At 35.2% G+C, this 18,024-nt stretch overlaps 1 protein-coding gene across 5 annotated transcripts in view; it reads left to right on the forward strand.

Moving 5' to 3' along the window:
* The window catches only part of CCSER1 (coiled-coil serine rich protein 1), a 685,984-nt gene that overhangs the window by 522,610 nt on the left and 145,350 nt on the right, over positions 1 to 18,024 (forward strand). The window lies entirely within an intron of this gene.

Here is an 18,024-nt window from a genome sequence, read left to right on the forward strand (position 1 = left end):
TCCATTATGTTCTATGCTGTAGTGCTAAGACATCACAGAGTATAAAAAGTATTACTGTGACAGTCAATTAGAAACCATGGATAGTGTTAAATGCTCCAAGGATGGAACATTAACTTAAAAAGAGGCCTCTCTTCTGAAAATCCTGTCAACATTCCGGAACTATGCATACTTCCGTTTATTTGTAGGTGGTAGAAAAAAAGAAACAGTAATTGAAATAATATTCATTTTTATCTTGACTTAACCAAAAACTAACACTATTCATAAGATAGCATTTAAAATAATAATAATAATAATCAAATCACTTCCAGGATTATATCATTCTCGGTGGATTTCAAAAATACTCTAGTGGACACTGAACCCATCTTGAATGAACAAATCAGCAAGATATTTGTTCAGTTACCTTTCAGAACTATGATTTGTTTTAAACAAGTTTAAATTTCTCTGAATTCTATGAATCTATGAATAAAAGAATTAGTTACAGTTTCAGAGCAAGAACCTGTTTGTTTAGGTTATTGCATCTATAATGCTATATTTTTACTATCTCTTTGGTATCCAAAAGGTCATCAGAATAAGTTTACTGTGCTTTGAAGTGTAATTCCCTCAAAATCCAAATTGTCCAAACAAAGAATAGAATTCCATTCAAAAAATTCGCATTTGTTCATTTGTATTTATATCTCAATCTACATGGTAATGTCAGAAACCACATTTAGAGAGCATGAGAAGGTCTTTTCCAGAAATATGTAACATTTATTGCAAATGAAATGTCAAGCCGGATGACCAGCTTGTGGTACCAGGTCTGAGGTCAGTATCTATCATGCATATCGATCTCTTGCATCTAGCTAGGAGATAAAATCCTACATGTAATTATTATACCATTTAACTCTGCCTTGTTCAGGACTCTTGCATCTAAGTCTGGTAAAGACCACCTGTTAAATGAATCATGCTTGCTATGACTAGTAGACTGATTACGTCAGAGGAAATACAGCCATATAATTTCATATTCTGTGATGCTGCTTAGAAAGCCCTGGGAAATGTAAACTTTGTTTCTCAACATGAGGTTGGATGATCTTAGAAAAGCCATTTTTTTCATATTTATTGCTCCCAAGTATATATACGTATTTTATACAAGTATATATATACAATATATACAATATAGACAATATATACAAGTATATATACGTATTTTTAAAAGTCAATATAAATGTTAATATATATTTCAATAGCATGAAGTATTTCCATATGTATGTATCTGATACATAAAACAATTTGAAGTGTGGCTGAAATAGCTGCAGCTTTACAGCTGTAAAAGAGCTGTATGAAATATCTCCATGCTAAAGACTCTGTCTTTGCATTTGTTCCCACACGCTTCCAATTCAAAATAATGTGACCCCTCATTACTGAAACTTACTAACCAAGATATTACCAGTTATAGAAATTGAACTGAAATAGTTCTGTTCAAAGGCTTTTAGGTCATAATGATGTATAATTAGCTTAGACATATATAGAAATAATGTTAATAACAGTTAAAGATTTGAAGACAATCTGTCACTCATTTAGGTATGCCAAGATTTCAGGATGGATTTTATTTATTTATTTATTTACGAGAAGTAAATGATATCACAAATATTTACAAAAAGATTATGCTTGTCTACCACCTCTACTTTTTCAAGATAGTCCAAGGTAGTCCCATAGCCAGTGACTGTTCTGTGACTTTCCCAAATTAAAATATAATTTAAAGATGTAATTGACACAAATTTGGTATAGAGTTGATGAGTCTTCTAAGAAATTTCTGCTTGTCTACGCTATCTGAGATCTGGCCCACTCTGAATTAGCAATAAAACATAAAGACATACTGTCTGTCTATGTACATATTTCTATTTGTAATATCTATCTCTATATATATATACTTTTGTAGTCTAGAGTGTATATATATAAATAGAAATACATATAAAAATAACGTGAGGTATAATTGCATAGACAGAAAAAAAATGTTTATTGGCAATCATCCTTATGTTTATAATGTGTGAATAAGCTATAGATGTAAACCCATAGAAATATAAATGCAATGGTGTGAATCGTTTCTTCTTGTAGACAGTACAGACACAAAAATATTAGCTGCTCTGACAAGTGCTGGTATGGCACTTATATGGGCCCATTTGGGTGTGTTTATATTTATCTGTATATAAATACTTTCCAGTAATACTGACATTTCAAAGGTTGAATAACAAACCCTTAGTATTCTTAACTTGACCAATTTTCTGCTTAATATATCACTTACTTGGCAGACGTTGGTGGGTTCTCTAATGTCTGTCATTAAATATACAGAATCTGTGTTGTTGCTGAGTAAATGAAATTTATCTTTTCAACTTTGGAATCTTAATATCATAATATTATGGCTTTTGTTCAGTCTTCTCAGTCTAAATTATGAGTAAGGGATTGAATTGTGTTCAGTAATATTTGCATAACTTAATGGTTAGGCCTCTTCAAGGTGAATGTAGGGCTGTGCCTGGATCAGTTTACTTTTATGATATTGCAGGTGTTAAGCTGGAGATAAAAAGGCCAATTATACTTTTTAATTGCTTTGTCTCCATTAGATGTTTTGCTCTGTAAAAAAAATTAATAATTCATATGATACTAATAACAACAACAATAACAAAAACTCTGAATCATCAGGATTTTTATGTTAGGTCTTGTTTCACTTGGTCACATTTAATCCTTAATAGCATTGAGAATTACTGAATGCAACAACTTTTCAAACGTGAAGGTCTGACCCTGGTTCCCCTGGAACTGGCTACAAAGTTTACACTGAATTCAGTGTGGCTTTTACAAAAACATCATGTTTTGTTATAATAATTGCTATTTTTCATGTTCTAACATACATTTTTCAGTTCTAACATAGCACTGCTTAATATTCTAGTTTAGATAAATCACATATTTGTGTACTGTCACTGCAGCAACAGAATTATGCTTTTTCTTTCTCCTGAAAAGTAATTGGAATTTACTGAATATTGTGGGCTACAACAGAAGTTTTTGCCAGAAGTAATTGTCTTGATAGCTGAAAATTTTATCGTTATCATCATTGCTTCTTATTCCCAGTACTAAAAAAATGGGCATCAGACGTGCACACAAACCAAGTGTAGAGGTTTCATGGACGAACTCTTCCATATTTAAACTGTTCAGATTGATTCCAGTTTGGTTTGGGAGCGAAAATCTGTTTTTCAGAAAGGCTTGAGAGTTTTGTTTACTGAATGATGTTTTAGCCACAGGTTTGGAATTCAGCGGAGGGTTTATTAATGCCCTTGGCCTGTTTCTGTACCATCACATAATTCCAGTTAAAGAATAGTAACATTTCAAAATTGTCGACACCTCCACCCTCACCCCTATTTTTTTTTTCAAAAACATTGTCAGTATATGAAAACAACTTGAAAAGATAATTTGAATATAATTATAAAGCTCAGACTTCTGTCCTAGGGCTGAAATATGTGGAGAGATTTTAAAATGCAATGTACCTCCCAAGATGTGTAGTAGTAATATTGCTCTATGATGAAAGAGTCCCTGAGTATATCTGACTATAGATAATGACTTGGTTTCTTTGTTGAAGTGATAATCCATTCAAATGCTTTTACAGTTAATTACCTCTAAATTACTTGTATTATATTAGGTTATTCCTTGAAAAACAGGACAAGCTAACAGATAAAACTAGGAGATAGAATCTCAAATTGGTTTATGATGGTCTGCGTAGCACAGCTTGGTAATATAGTCATTTTTCTTACCCTGCTTGACACAGATGCCATGTGATATACTTCTCAGAGTATCTTTTTTTCTTTTTACCTCTTCACCTTTCAAGTAAATCTTAATGGATTTTAATCCTAGTCAAATTTCTATCTGTGTATTTCCATAGACCTCTTGGTGGAAGACCTAAGATACTCTTATTCATTGACATTAAAATGTTTAGATTAAAAGTGAGAGCAGAACAATCAAAAAAAAAAAATTGGTGGTGGGTGGTGGGCTCAAAGGCCTTTTCACATATGAAACTAAGCATTTATGTTCTCAATGCAAAAACAATGTTTTTGCCAATTATTTTTTTTCCTGTACAGGAAAAAAGAGTACAAAGAGAAATAAGTAATTGCCTTGCTTATAGAATTGCTTTGTTCATTTGGCTAAGTAAAATTGGTTGTTTGAAACTTTTATAGAACTAGTACTTCTAAGAGTATCATTTTTCGTTTCACCCTTTCTATTATCTTAAGTTGTGTCTGGTTTGTGTTGCCACATTTTGCTCTGTATATTCTTCAAACTACTCATTACCCAATATCAGTAGCTCTGCCAAATACCACAAATGTATTCTTAAAAACAATACCAAAAGGACTAGCCATGTGCTATTTAAAAATAAATAAATAAATAAATAAATAAATAAAACTTTTTTTTTTTTTTTCCTTCTCTAGCAGTTTAAAACTCTTCTGGTTACAGTTGCTTTTTTATTCTCTCTGCTGGAATAAATGTAATGCTCAGTGTTTTAACAACAGGGTATTGTGGGAATGATGGAATGCTCAGTAAAATTGCAAATTAACACGGGATGAAGCCCAGACCCTGATATAGAGGAGGGATATTAGAAATGATTTGTTTAGTCTCTGTGGAGAGGTGCACCAGATGTCCCTCTGTTTAAACAGTCCCTGATGATTAACCAATGAAGCAGTATTCACTGTCGCTAATAGAGCTGCTTGCCTGCTCTCAGCACCAGCTTCTGCAATGTGCAGTAACTTCTGGGGGATCGCTTTGAGAAATCTCCCCACAGAAGTCAATTTTCAACAAAATATATACAAAGTGCAAAAATGTCAGGTTAGGTGAATGGCATAGCCTCCTATGATTTGTGGTTTCTTACATCCAGACTATATAATGATGCAGTCCAAGACAATCAAGTAATGCAGTTTTACTGTACTCAGTCCGCTTTCCCTTGACTAAATGGCCAATTAAATCAAAACAGGTGTGGTTTACAAAAGGAAGGTGATTGAACACAATACAAGTTTTTCTGTTGTGTCTTTATCTATAGTATGATTGATAAGTGTATACACATATATTCATACACACTGATACATTTGATGAAAAGAGCAATCCTCATAGCTAGAACGTCTTGCCCCCCCCCAATAAATAAATAAATAAAGTTTACAAATTGCCTTTATAATTGGTTGTGAACATTTTGAAATTTGTACTCCTGAAACACAAATCATTAAGGGTGAATGGGGTAGCCAGAAAAGTTGTCACTTAAATGAAGAGAAGCTTTATAGAGTACAAGGATACAGTCATCAGGGGTATCAGAGGGATACCCCTGAGAGGGAGAGCTCATTCAAAGGTGTAGCCCATTGTCTTAAATTTCACATCTACGAGTACATGTTTACTCTAGCAGTAGCTACAGCATGCTAACTACTACTGGGAATTACAGATGTAATTGTAGATTTTGTGTATATCACAGGAATGTTTTAAATCAATGTGAGTATTACAGCTCTTCCAGGAAGTTCATTCACCCCTCCCAGTGTTGTTAAATTTGCTGCCCCTGCCCAGTGACCCTATTACATGTACCTTTAAATCATGTAATTGCAGTAAATCAGCAATACTGTGCTGCACAACTTTGTGTTTCCTCCTTTACTAACCAGTTTGTTTACAGAGAGGTTGACACTAGTGGAATATCTTGCAAGCAAAGAAAGTCATTACCAGAGCTAAGAAGCTCTGGTGGGGTAAAAGGAATTGGTAAAAGGAATGCAGGCCAATGCAAGTGTCATTGCAAACATTGTGGATTGCTGTAGTTGGCTTTTCACATTTTTGAAGGAACTGTTCCCTTGTCCACTGGCAGTACTCTTTGTGCTTTGCCATTGGAGAATCACGTTCCTATTCCTCCTTCTTCTTCTTGTGCTCTATTGAGTGCCTTTCTGCCGGCTCTGCACTGATCCACTCCTCACTCAACATCCTAGAGATTCTCTGAGACAAGGAGAGAGACACAGCCATGGACAAGAAAGCCATTATTCCAACCTAACAGTAAAATAACGTGTTTCATAAAATCATGGAATCATAGACTGGTTTGGGTTGGAAGGAACCTTAAATCCAGTTTTAACCCCCCTGCCAGAACTCCATCCAGCCTGGCCTTGAACACTTCCAGGGATGGGGTGTCCACAACTTCTTTGGGCAACCTGTTCCAGTGCCTCACCATCCTCATGGTGAAGAATGTCTTTCTTATATCTAAACCTACTCTTTTTTAGGTTAGAATCATCACTCCTTGCCCTGTCACTACAGCCGCTGATAAAGAGTCTCTCATCAGCTTTCCTGTAGGCCCCCTTTAAATACTGGAAGACTAAGACCTAAGAATAAGGTATTTCTTGAGCTTGCTCTTCTCTCGGCTAAATAATCCTAACTTTCTCAGCCTTTCTTCATAGGAGAGATGCCTCAGTCCTCTGATCATCTTCATGGCCCTCTTCTCCAGCTGGTCTATATCTTTCTTATGCTGTGGGCCCCACAGATGAATGCATTACTCCAGGTGAGGTCTCCTGAATGGAGCAGAGGGGAAGAATCACCTCCCTCAACCTGCTGGCCATGATTTGATGCAGCCTAGGATACAATTGGCTTTCTGGGCTGCAAGCACACATTGCCAGACCATAGAGGGCTTTTCAACCACCAGTACCCCCAAGTCCACAGGGCAATTTCTTTAAACTACTGAAACTATTTAAATTTCTGCGTGAGCTAATTGTCTGTTCTTTGAAGTCCAAACTCTTGAATTATGCCTGATGAAGAAGTGTTTTCTGTTTGTTTGTTCCTTTTAAGCTTTTTTTCCTTTTTGTTTGAATCTCAAAAAGCTTTTACACTGTACTTCCCTGTCCAGTAGGTCCTGATATGCTTTCCTCTGTTCCAGCAAGATTGAAACTCGACATGATGCCTTGTGACCTGCAGAGTGTGTTAGAGAGTTTTAGAAACAGGAAGGAGGCATATTCTTCAGTCCTGGTATTACTGTATTTTTTTCAGTGCATGAGGAAACATTTGATTTAGATTTCTTTGCAAAATGGACAATTATTTCTAATAGCTTCCCAGTACAGGCTGATCACTTGTGACTGCGATCATCTTTTGCCTATTTTTGTACTAATATGCTAGAAACTCCTTTGGAAAAAAATGCTGCCCAGATTAATTCATTTTTATTATGCTGATTTTTTGAAGATCTTGTTTTTCCCCTGTCACTTACAATTAGAAAAAAAAAAAAAAAAAAGGTTAAATATAATCAGTAGTGCCAATAAGCTGGGGGGAAAAAACAAACAAACAAACAAACAAAAATGTAACTGTAGTCATTAGTGCTACAGAAAGAAAGATCCTTCCTATCTTTGCTGTAGTACATTTCCCATATTTCGTCATCCGAAGCTGGCCAGTTGCATTAAGCTAAGCACCATAACTCATGACAAAGTTGGCAACTTTTTCAAGAACTTTGTGGAGAAAGGGGAGTGCTTGTCTTTGACTTGATAGATGTCTTTTAACAGAAGTAGCTACCCAGTCCCCATACATCTAGATAGGTATCCAGATCAACTTTTCAGGAAGCCTGAAATGTCCTCAGATATGAGCAAGATTCCTTGTAGAAACTCAGCAATGCAGAAAGGATTCAGGGTGTGGATAAATCAGGCAGAAAAACAAACAAACAAACAAAAAGGTTAGCAAGGAAGTTAATAGAAAAAGTGGAGACTGGGAGAAAGAGAAAGCCAAGTCATTTATAGGTTTTGAAGCAGAGAGAATTTAAGAACAAGATCAAAGTTAGATTTTATAGTGGATGAGGAGAGGCTGCCCATCCTAGTCTTTCTGGTAGGGTAGAGGAGAGCGTTAAGTCTGCTTAAAGTATGTGAAGACTGAAAAAGAGGGAACTCTCAGTTCAGACAAGATCTGAGGGCTGAGGTTGAAGACAGAGGAGAAACTATTAATGCTGGCGACCTGGTGGTTGCAGAAAAACATAGGATGGACTAATGAGCATTTTTTTCATGAATAGTGGTCTAGAGGTGGGAATGACTACACTGGGTTATGTGTCTAGAGCTTAGCTTTATGTGAAGAGACTTCTCCACTTGAAATTTCATGGAATTTGAAAAGTTTTTGCTGGTCATTGTAGTTACACTTGTCTGTTTTGTTACTTGTAAAAGTTTTACTAATTTAATAATAACTTGCCTGTAAATAGCAGCTGTAATGAAAATACAAAATAACATAAACACAAATGGCATAAAAGCCAGCTAACCTCTTGGATTCCATTCTGAGAAGAAAAAAATACTGAGAAACTGCACTCATTTACATAAATCTAGTCTGTTTTCATTTTGTCTTTTAATGAGGTGGTTCATAGGATATCTAAAGCAAGTGGGAAAACAGGGAGGAAAGTAAGATTAATAACCTATAGACTGGATCTGCTCCAAAGCCCATAGGAATTGGAGTTACTATGGGAGTTTCTGTATCAACATTAATAAGCTCACCTTAAATGAGCAACATAAGAAGAGAAAGAGAAATTGTCTACATAGTGCTCCCACTAGAACTTATTTGCTTGCAGGAGTTGAGTTATATTTGGTGAGATGCATTTGGAAAGAGGTCTCAGAGCCTTGTTTCATCTTCCTTCTTGATGGGTTTCATAAAACTGGCTTTTAAAGTAATGTGTGAAATATATCATATTTATTCTCTTGGTTTTCTCTTTTATATAGAAGGAAGAACTGATTTATCAAAGGTATGTGAATTCCACCACCTTGCTACAAATTAAAGTCTGCATATACTCTATTCAGAAGAGCACTGATGCAGACTGATGTTCTGAAGCCTCATTAACACTTCTGTTTTACTATTATTCAGTCTCCCTCTCTTCAAGGAGTGTTTTTCTATTTATTAAACACTGTACTTAAAATTCTGAAAGACTGAAAAAATGAAGAAAAACTGCAGGAAAGTTCTGAATGTAATATCCAGTGTTTTGAGTTTAGCACAGAGGCATGTTTTTGTTTTTATCAGTTAATTGTTAAAAGAAAATCTGACTTGTGCATCAGAATCTGAAGAAGAGGTAAAACCACAACCTCTAACTTGAAAGGTCAGCTGTTCAGCACACTAACCATCTCCAAACTTCTGTAACATGCCAGAAGTGTTGTATAACCTAGTACAGTGAGCACTCAAAACATAAAAGTGAGGTGAAAAGTTTCATGGAGTTTTTTTTATTTTGTTTATTTTTTTTTTGATTCAATTGATTTATGTTTCAGTGTATGTTATGGACAGACAGTTTGTCTGACACTAGATTTAGTATTTTTATTCCATGTTTGTTATGTACAGTTACTCCTCTTTTCATTTGAAGAGGCCTTGGTCTGTACTTGACCAGAACAGACTTTAGCATCTGACTTCCTCCTCTAAGCATTGATTAGGGCAAATGGAAATACTGTATCTCAGTAAAAAGTTTAGAAGTGAGAATAAATTAGTAACTCCAACTAATTTACGTTACCAAGAACAATTGTCACTTTATATTCTCTTACTCTCAATTCTCTTACTCCAGTTTTCATGCAAACCAAAATAATATTTAGATAGTGTACAAAATGAGATATGCTTGCTCAGTTATTCAGGATAGAACCCTACATAAGACAGGGAGTACTGAAACCATCTGTTTCATCCCCCTGAAACTGTGAGGTTTATTATTCTTCATAGGATATATTTTTGAACGTATTGTTGTTTCTTATTCTATGTGTGCATTGGTCCTGAGATTTAAAACCAAATCCATCTGATCTGTTTTTCTAAATAATGAATTTTTAATTACCCAGGTTGAGTCTTTGTGTTTCCTCTGGTAGTTTAACAGCACTAGCATTCAAATAGTTCCAGTTGGCCTTCAGAGTTAACCCCCTGTTTAATACAAACGGCACAAGTTCCCAGCCGGGGTGGGTTTTTCAACCAGTCTAGTCACAGACTGAGAAGAAGAGCAAGATGGTGAACATGCATTTCCTACACAGTCATAGTGACCAGAATGAGAAGCAGTAGACCAAGTTTTGGAGCGTTTTAGAACAACTGTAAGGAATTCAGAGCTCGTTGATTGATGCCTCTCACGTGATGTTAAATTGAAAGAAAAAATACTACTAAATGTTGGTGTAGAGGAACTCCTCTCACATGTTCTCTCCTGATTTTCAATAATCATATATGTCAGCTTTTCTGGTAAAAGTTATTTGTGATGAGTTGTGATGTTATATACAAACAAACAAATGAGTTTCTGTCTTAGTATGGAAGATTTTTTTTTCTTTTGTTGAGCAGTATGTAAGTAAACTTGCACATTAGAAAAATACGTGATCCAGGAGGCTAGAAAGTGATCCCTCTACTTTTGTGTGTGTGTGTGTGTGTGTGTGTGTGTGTGTGTGTGGTTTCATATTACTATACCTTGTCCTTTGAAACAAATGTGTTTAGGAAGATATGGTTTTCCTCTGTTTACAAGGGGTTTGAAAATACTAGATCTAAGTACATGTAGCTGCAGTCAATATTCACGACTATTATGGAAGACTACAAATCCTGTTCAGCTGAACAGAACAAATGTTCATCTGAAAGCCCCTAATCACTCCTACAGATGCTGCCAGTCATGAATAAACACTGCCTGTATTTTGCGCTTTGTCCATGAGGTGGCAAACACCGTTGATCATTGTCTCATCATAGAAAGGTATAATATGTCAACATTGCTGTTATTTTTTTATGATCCATATGGTAGGTACAGCAACCCTTCTGATGTTTTGCAGTAAATGTATTTTGCATTTGCCAGTATGAAGCAGCATCAAGTTATGATTTCTTCTCTGAAAAAGCTGTTCTAAAATGTTATTATTCCTTGCTTTTTCTTCTGCTCCCTATCAAGTTGTGTCTCAGCTTTCAGTGGCAATAGACACCCATGATTTAAATGATGTAGTGGGCATAGTGGTGACCTGGAACAGAGTGGAGATTGGAGTGAATTTCAGCAGACTTTAAAACTAATCTGTTGTAAGAACAATAATCTGTTGTAAAAATAATTACCATGTTGATTTATACCTTAGTTTCCATGAAAAGATACAAAAACATAGAAAAATCTGTTCATTAATTTTTCTCTTTTCCCTTTTAACAGTTGCTTTGGCAATCTCCAGTGGTTTACTCCATTCTCTACTGTTATTAATAATTACAGTCCCATGATGGAGAAGACCAGCTACCATTTTTTTTTCTTGTTAGCTGGCTATTAGGAGTCACTATCAGCAGTCTTCTACTCTTGTAAATAATGAACTTGTAGTTAAAGGATAGGTAGGTGACATGCCATATACAGTATACGATAGCCCTATGAAGAATATCCTTGTCTGGTGATGTCACCAGAAGCCATAAAAGCAAGACGATCTGGTGGACTAGATCACCCAGGTCCATGGCACAAAAACAAGCCCTTTCGTCAGCAGCTTCTGGTCATTGGGGTGGAGTAGTGTAGAGAGATGCTGTGAGAGATTTGCCAGATATTTTAAGACTTCTGGAAAACATTTCACTGTGTAACAGAATCAATCAAAGAATCATAGAATGGCTCAGGTTGGAAGGGACCTTAAAGATCACTTAGTTCCCAGTTGCCTGCTATAGGCAGAGATGCCAGCCACTAGATCAGTTTTCTCAGGGCCTCAACTAACCTGGTCTCAAACACCTCCAGGGATGGGACGTCCACAACCTCTCTGGGCAATCTGTTCCAGTGAGCTAAATATCTTTAAGAGCCAAGCACCTTTATTATTACTAATAAACAAATGAAAGAAAAAAACCACAGATGGGTTACAAATAAAAAATATGACAATTTATTATGGGCTGTGTTTTGTAGAATGGTGTTGTGGCTGCAAATACAGGAAATGCCTATACAGAGAGATCTCTGCACTGCACAGACATTATTTGGTCTTCTCTGTGGAGGTTTCCAGATTGCTGGTGACAAATAATTAGTTACTAAACTGTATTTGTTTTCAAGAGAAGCTCCAAAAGTCATTTGATATGTGCGTGAGGGTGCTTAGCTATTCTTTGCAGTTCCCTGCAATATACTGTGCGCTAAACGAGCCTCATGCAATTTTTTTTTCTTTCATAGAATTTAGAAATCCATGGAGATTGTTCATTGAGATATACAATTAACTATGAACTCTCTTACATTGAGAATATGTTACTAAAAGAAAGGCTTCCTCTAAATATGTGTAAGCACTCAGGAGTCTCTGACATTTAGCCTTTCTTTCATTTTGTCCTTTAAATCAGGCCTGCTACTGGCATTTATATAAGGTCCATTTGTTCTTGTATTTGGTTTGTTAATTGCTTATGAAACTCCATATTTAATGAGCGTCAGATTAATAAAGTGATATGTACCCTATAAAAATCAATAATTATAAAAGTGGACAATCATCTTCCAGTTTCTCCTGCCTATTAGCATGGGACTACAATGTTCGTAATTTGGGGTTTGTGGTGTTGCCTTTTACAAGGCAAAATCAAGAACTGCAGTTATTCTACGGCAGTCTACATTAGCCATACTTATTACAGACACGTTGCAAATGGTGAAATGAATAGCAGCTGTGTGGTTTGCTCAGTGTCATACGTGAAGTCCAGCAGGTTTGCATATTTTCTAACTTGACACGACACTGTTAGAACACTTTACGACTCTCTGGAGAAGTATGTGAAAACAATGCATTGGTCACACAGAAATAGAAATTTTGCTGTTGACAAAAAGAAGTTTTGCTTTTTTTTTTTTTTTTCCCCAAATATTTCTGAAAATATTGTTTCTGAAAATATTTATGTGGCTTAAAATTAGATTCTTACCGGTGCCAAGTATATCACAGAATTAATGTTTTTTGTTGGGGAAGAGAAGGGCAGACCTAGCCTCCTGTAACTGGGCTTGAGTACGATTAGATATGTTCCTATGGCTTTTATCAAGTCACGGGGACTAGTCTTTTTGCTTATCACCTCTCACATCACCTTTGACTAAAACCCTAATTACAGGAACTGGGTCTTGTGAAATTCCAAGCTTTCCACAGAAACTCTTCTGCCCTGCAATTTCACAGAGGAACATTTTGTCTCTTAAACAGAAAAAAAATGCCATTGTTACTATTATTTTGTGGAATGGGCAATGTTTGATTAGGTCTTTCAGAAGACACTGGATCATGCTTTTTCTCCTTGGTAGGTGCATTCTTAATCAGCAATTTTGGTACTTGAGTTTGGGCCTATAATTATATCTTGCACGGATGAGTTCAATTTGTTGGGAATGGAACATTCCCCACTGTACTTTATGGCAATTTATGTCTAATATATAATAAAAAGTGTTGAAAAATGTTCTGAAAATTTATGATATGAGTTGGAAAGTCTAGTTCCCAGCTCCACAAATAATTTGCCCTCAATTACCTTTAAAATTATCATCAGTCGGAAATTGGAAATGGAACCACTTTGGGGACAGACTGATTAAAATGTTTATACAAATAAACATTTTATGCCTATATATGCCTAATATATCTGCATCAGTCCATAATTTCTATTTGCCATGCCCTGAAAAACAGTTCCTTTGGCATACTTATCAAAGAAAAAAAAAAAACAAAAACACACTGTGCAGTAAACACATACCATCATTTAGATGATTATGTTTGATAGTTATATTTGTCTATTGGATGTGATTATGGTACCATTCTAATCTTAGATTACTGTCTCTAGGAGAGGTATAAGGAAAGAAGAGAACGAGATGTTCTTCTGCTGAAAAAGAATTGTACACTTAATTGATTATTTTAGTTGTTTTAGAAAGCTGTTCTGTTTTTTAACCTTTTCATAAAGAAATATATATATATTCATATTTTTCAATCTGTTATTAGAAAAATGCATAAAATGCATATTACAAAAGCACCAGTGTGTTTTTGAAATACTCTTACAACATTTCTTCTCCTGGCAATCAATTCATCGTTACCCTGAAATAACAGAGTATTTTACCTCCTGATGATTAGTACTGTAGCTAAATGTTCAAGGTCACTTTCACTTAGATGTATTTTATTTTTAACTTACATAGTATTTTCATTTAGCTAATCCATGATCAAGCAGCCTTCTTTTTCTTTTTGCCTTTCCTTTAGTTTCTTTGATAAAACTTGCCTGGGAATTCATTAAATCTTAATTCACAATACGAATCTTAACTCTGCTCATTCCCTGCAGTGTAGCCCATCATTGATTCTATGTAGATCTGTCCTTTTGTGAAGTAATTGCTATCTTCCACCTCCTCTAATTCTCATGCTAGCCTGGGCATTTCCAGAGACTGGGATTCATAACTGTCCCCCTGAAAGACTAAGAAGCTCAAAAGGACCAGAGAGAAATGTTATACTTCACTTTTTGTTTTGAATCATACACCATCATGTGAAACCATGTGCAGTCTGTTAAGCCTAATACCTAGAAGTGCAGCCCAGATAAAAGTTTAGGAATATCCTTAATCACTTAATTTTCAAAACATGAATAATTTTATTAGTGTCAGTGAGATTACCAGTGCTTGTAAACAAGTTGTCATACATGTGCATATTGTGTGAAGATTCTGAAACTATTTCTGTTCTTTTATGACCAAAAATAATCTCATCAATACAACTATTTTTAAGCCTACTACAAGACTTGAGTTGAGGGAGTTCTCCTAGTGTTTCAAGTATACTTGTTCTCCTACAGGAGGAAGACCTTCTGCAAAAAGCTGGTCATAAACTCGAATTACAGTGTAGAGGATTCAGTTTGCTGTGTAACAAATAGGGAACAAATAGTGTGCTTTTGGTTAGTTGGCTGTTGTTGATTTTAATTTACATATATATATATAAATATATATATATATAAATATGTATATATACATAAATATTAATATGTATATATACGTGTATATATATATGGTGAAGGTGATTTTTTTTTGCCTTTTTTTTTTTTTAATTTATATGTTCTTATGGCTTATAGAAAACCTAGGAAGAGACTTCAGGATAAAAAAGCAGTTTGGCAGAGGCTAAAATAAATAAATAAATAAATAAATAAAAACGTAGAGTAGATAAACTCGTACTGTATATAGGAACCCTTAATTCATCCAGATTATAAATTAAAAAGGAAACAATGTCTGCCTTTTCATTTCTATCTTTTTAAATGGAGCAAGAAAATTCTTAGAGGCTTTTCTTCAACCTCGATACAATTTTGTTTTCCTTTCAATGGGAAGATTTCCACTAGCTTCCATGGCATCTTATGTCTTAATATGATTTAAGCATATAAAGGAAGCCTATGGTGTTTTTTTAAGCATTCAGAGTTTGGACATAGTTAATAAAGGACCTTTATCACAAACTATATTCTCTCAAATTGTATTTGTCACCGAGACATCACCTATCAGAGGTGAAGTGAAAGTGAATTACTTAATGAAATAGTAATTTTTAGATAAGTCCTTGTATCCTTTGGTGTTCAGGAATAATAACAGGGCAAGAACAGTGATTTTATATAAATGAATGAAGTTAAGACTGCACTGAAATTCTGAAGCACTAATACATAACTTAAAGAACTCTTTTGTAAGAAGTCAGCTGGGTAATTGCGTATTAAAACATTCGTATTTTCCCCCATTTACCTGTCTACTCTAGTAGACAAGTAAAATAAACTTCTGTTTATTTTTCCATGTCAAATATTTGAATTTTAAGTACTGAATTATTATTATTATTTTAAACACTAAAGAGCAACTTATCCACTGTCAGTTAAAAATATCAATTTTATATATATATATTTGGTGGTGGTGGTGGTGGTCCAAAAGGATGGCATAACTCGTTTATAAATGTAAGTGCAGTGAGCAGTGTACATCACTAGAAGTGTAGATTTTTCTTTACCACTGTTCTGCTCTTTTTCTATTCAAATCAAAAAGCAATTCAAGACTCTGCTGTGTTATAAGCAACATAGTTTTTTTGAGTCATGTCCTAAAATGTTTGTTAAAACTTATCTTGACTTTGTGAAACAACAGCATCTATTTACTGCAGTTGCTGCTGTTGGTATTTCTGAAAGCACGACTGGGCTTGACCATTTGGGAATTTGCTACATTTGTTCTGAAACCTGATGAACTGTTCATGTTCACTTCAATGAGGACTTTTGGAAAAGCCTACAAGAGAAACCTTAGTTGTGATTTTAAGCTTTTACAAGCAGGGAACTAATGTATGACTGGTCTTTTACAACATGAATTAATACGCTGACCAATATAAAATGATCTCCTATTGTAAGATCATTTCGTCAGAGAGAAGAAAAAGTGCAGAGTACACATTCTTTTCCCAACAACCTCTTTGAAACCTGCTACAGCTTGATCATAGAGTTAGTATTGTTTTTGATGTTTAAAAAACAGTCAGGGAACAGTTTTGTGTGGGAAATAATAAGAACACATACATTTCTCCTTTTTCCTCAATGGTTGCATGTTGTCCATACTTACATGTGTTTCAGAAATTATTTACAAATGTCAGTGTATTATGGCCATTTGTTTCCATTACATTGTTCACATTATTCTAAATTCAGTGTGTATGAGAACGTATATAGGAAGGTGATCACATATAAGTCTATGTAGTCAGATGGATCACATCAAAAAATGGTGAAAATAAAGTAATATTTCAAAAATCAGCTTTTAGAAGTGCTGGAGAACTATATGATGCTGCTACATGGGTGGGGGATAAGGGTAAGCATTTGAAATACAGGATATTTAAATACATGCAGACCACTGGTGTTTTCCAAGAATGGAAATAAACATCAGCTGACTGACTTCAGATACTTTCCAATTTGTGGCTGGATAGTGGCTGCTCTGAGAGGGTGCTAAAAATGTTCTGGGTGGAATGCAAAGCAAATGTGAGTCCCATTTTCCTTTCTGATTGGAGATGGACAGTAAAGATGTACTCAGAATTAGACACAAAAGTACATGTTCAAAAATCTAAACTTGCCTAGGGTAAATATGATCATTCATATCTTGCCTGATCTCATTGTAGCACTAATATGTGCTTTGTCTTTTCCTCTGTGAATTAGACCATTTGTATCCTACAGGTGGTATTTCAATATTGTATTCATTTTACTGCTTTTCATCGTAACTAACTGCCATCTGGAATTTTTCTTGCCTAGGAATCTCTAAGCACAGAACAGTTAATGAATTTAAGACCTTGGGATACATTCTTTGGACTCTTTTAAAAATAAATAATACTTTATCTATTTGTATTACATTTGATAGCGGGAAAAATAGAACTGGCACCTTTTTTTCTTTCATTATCCTGGCAAAGGTCAATTAAAAAAAACTTTAAAGTAAAGTTTGTTTCAGAGACCTCCAATCCAAGTGTATTTATGTGTTATGGCAGCTGTTTCAGCAATTATTACTAATAGGAAAATTAGATGCTGTTGCTATAGCAACATCTTTATTTGCTAATTGGTTTTGGCACATTTTAAGTAGCACTAGCTTAGCTAGACACAAAGCTATTCAAATGAGTCATGTGAAGATTTCTGTCAAAATGGTGAGCCTTTGTTGTGAGTCAGTGCATTAACCTTCTACATCTATGGCCCTGGGCATAAACCACGTTCTTCCTGGGCGTGCATGCAGGACCTGAGTCTGGTGGCCTCACCAGTGTTGCTCAATTACAAGAGAACAGGAAACAGGTGAAATTCTGAGCTACAGTCCTTCATTTTTCTTTCTTCATTTCTATTTTGACTGTGTGGGTTACAGCAGGGTCAAAAAAATTAGGCACTTTTCAGACTGTTTTGTAGCTGGATTCGTCTCCTTTCCAATTGTGAACGCATTGTTGCTTATATGTGTGTGTGATGTTTTGGATCTCCAAAACATTTGAAGTTGTTTTTCCTTGATGCATCCTCTGCTTTTTCCTTCATTTCCCGTAGGAAAATATTTATTGGGGCTTGGGTCAGCAAACTGCAATGCACTGTCCATGTACAATGTAACACTTATTTTCTGGGCGATTTAGGTTTTCCTTTGAGTGCCCCTTTACATCTACTTCACTGTAGAATGAAGCTCCACTGTCATGCTGCATTCTGGAATATTTTTGTACTTTAAGCATCTAATTCACT

Source organism: Anser cygnoides, chromosome 4 (genome assembly GCF_040182565.1).
Source record: "Anser cygnoides isolate HZ-2024a breed goose chromosome 4, Taihu_goose_T2T_genome, whole genome shotgun sequence".
Taxonomy (NCBI): Eukaryota; Metazoa; Chordata; class Aves; order Anseriformes; family Anatidae; genus Anser; species Anser cygnoides.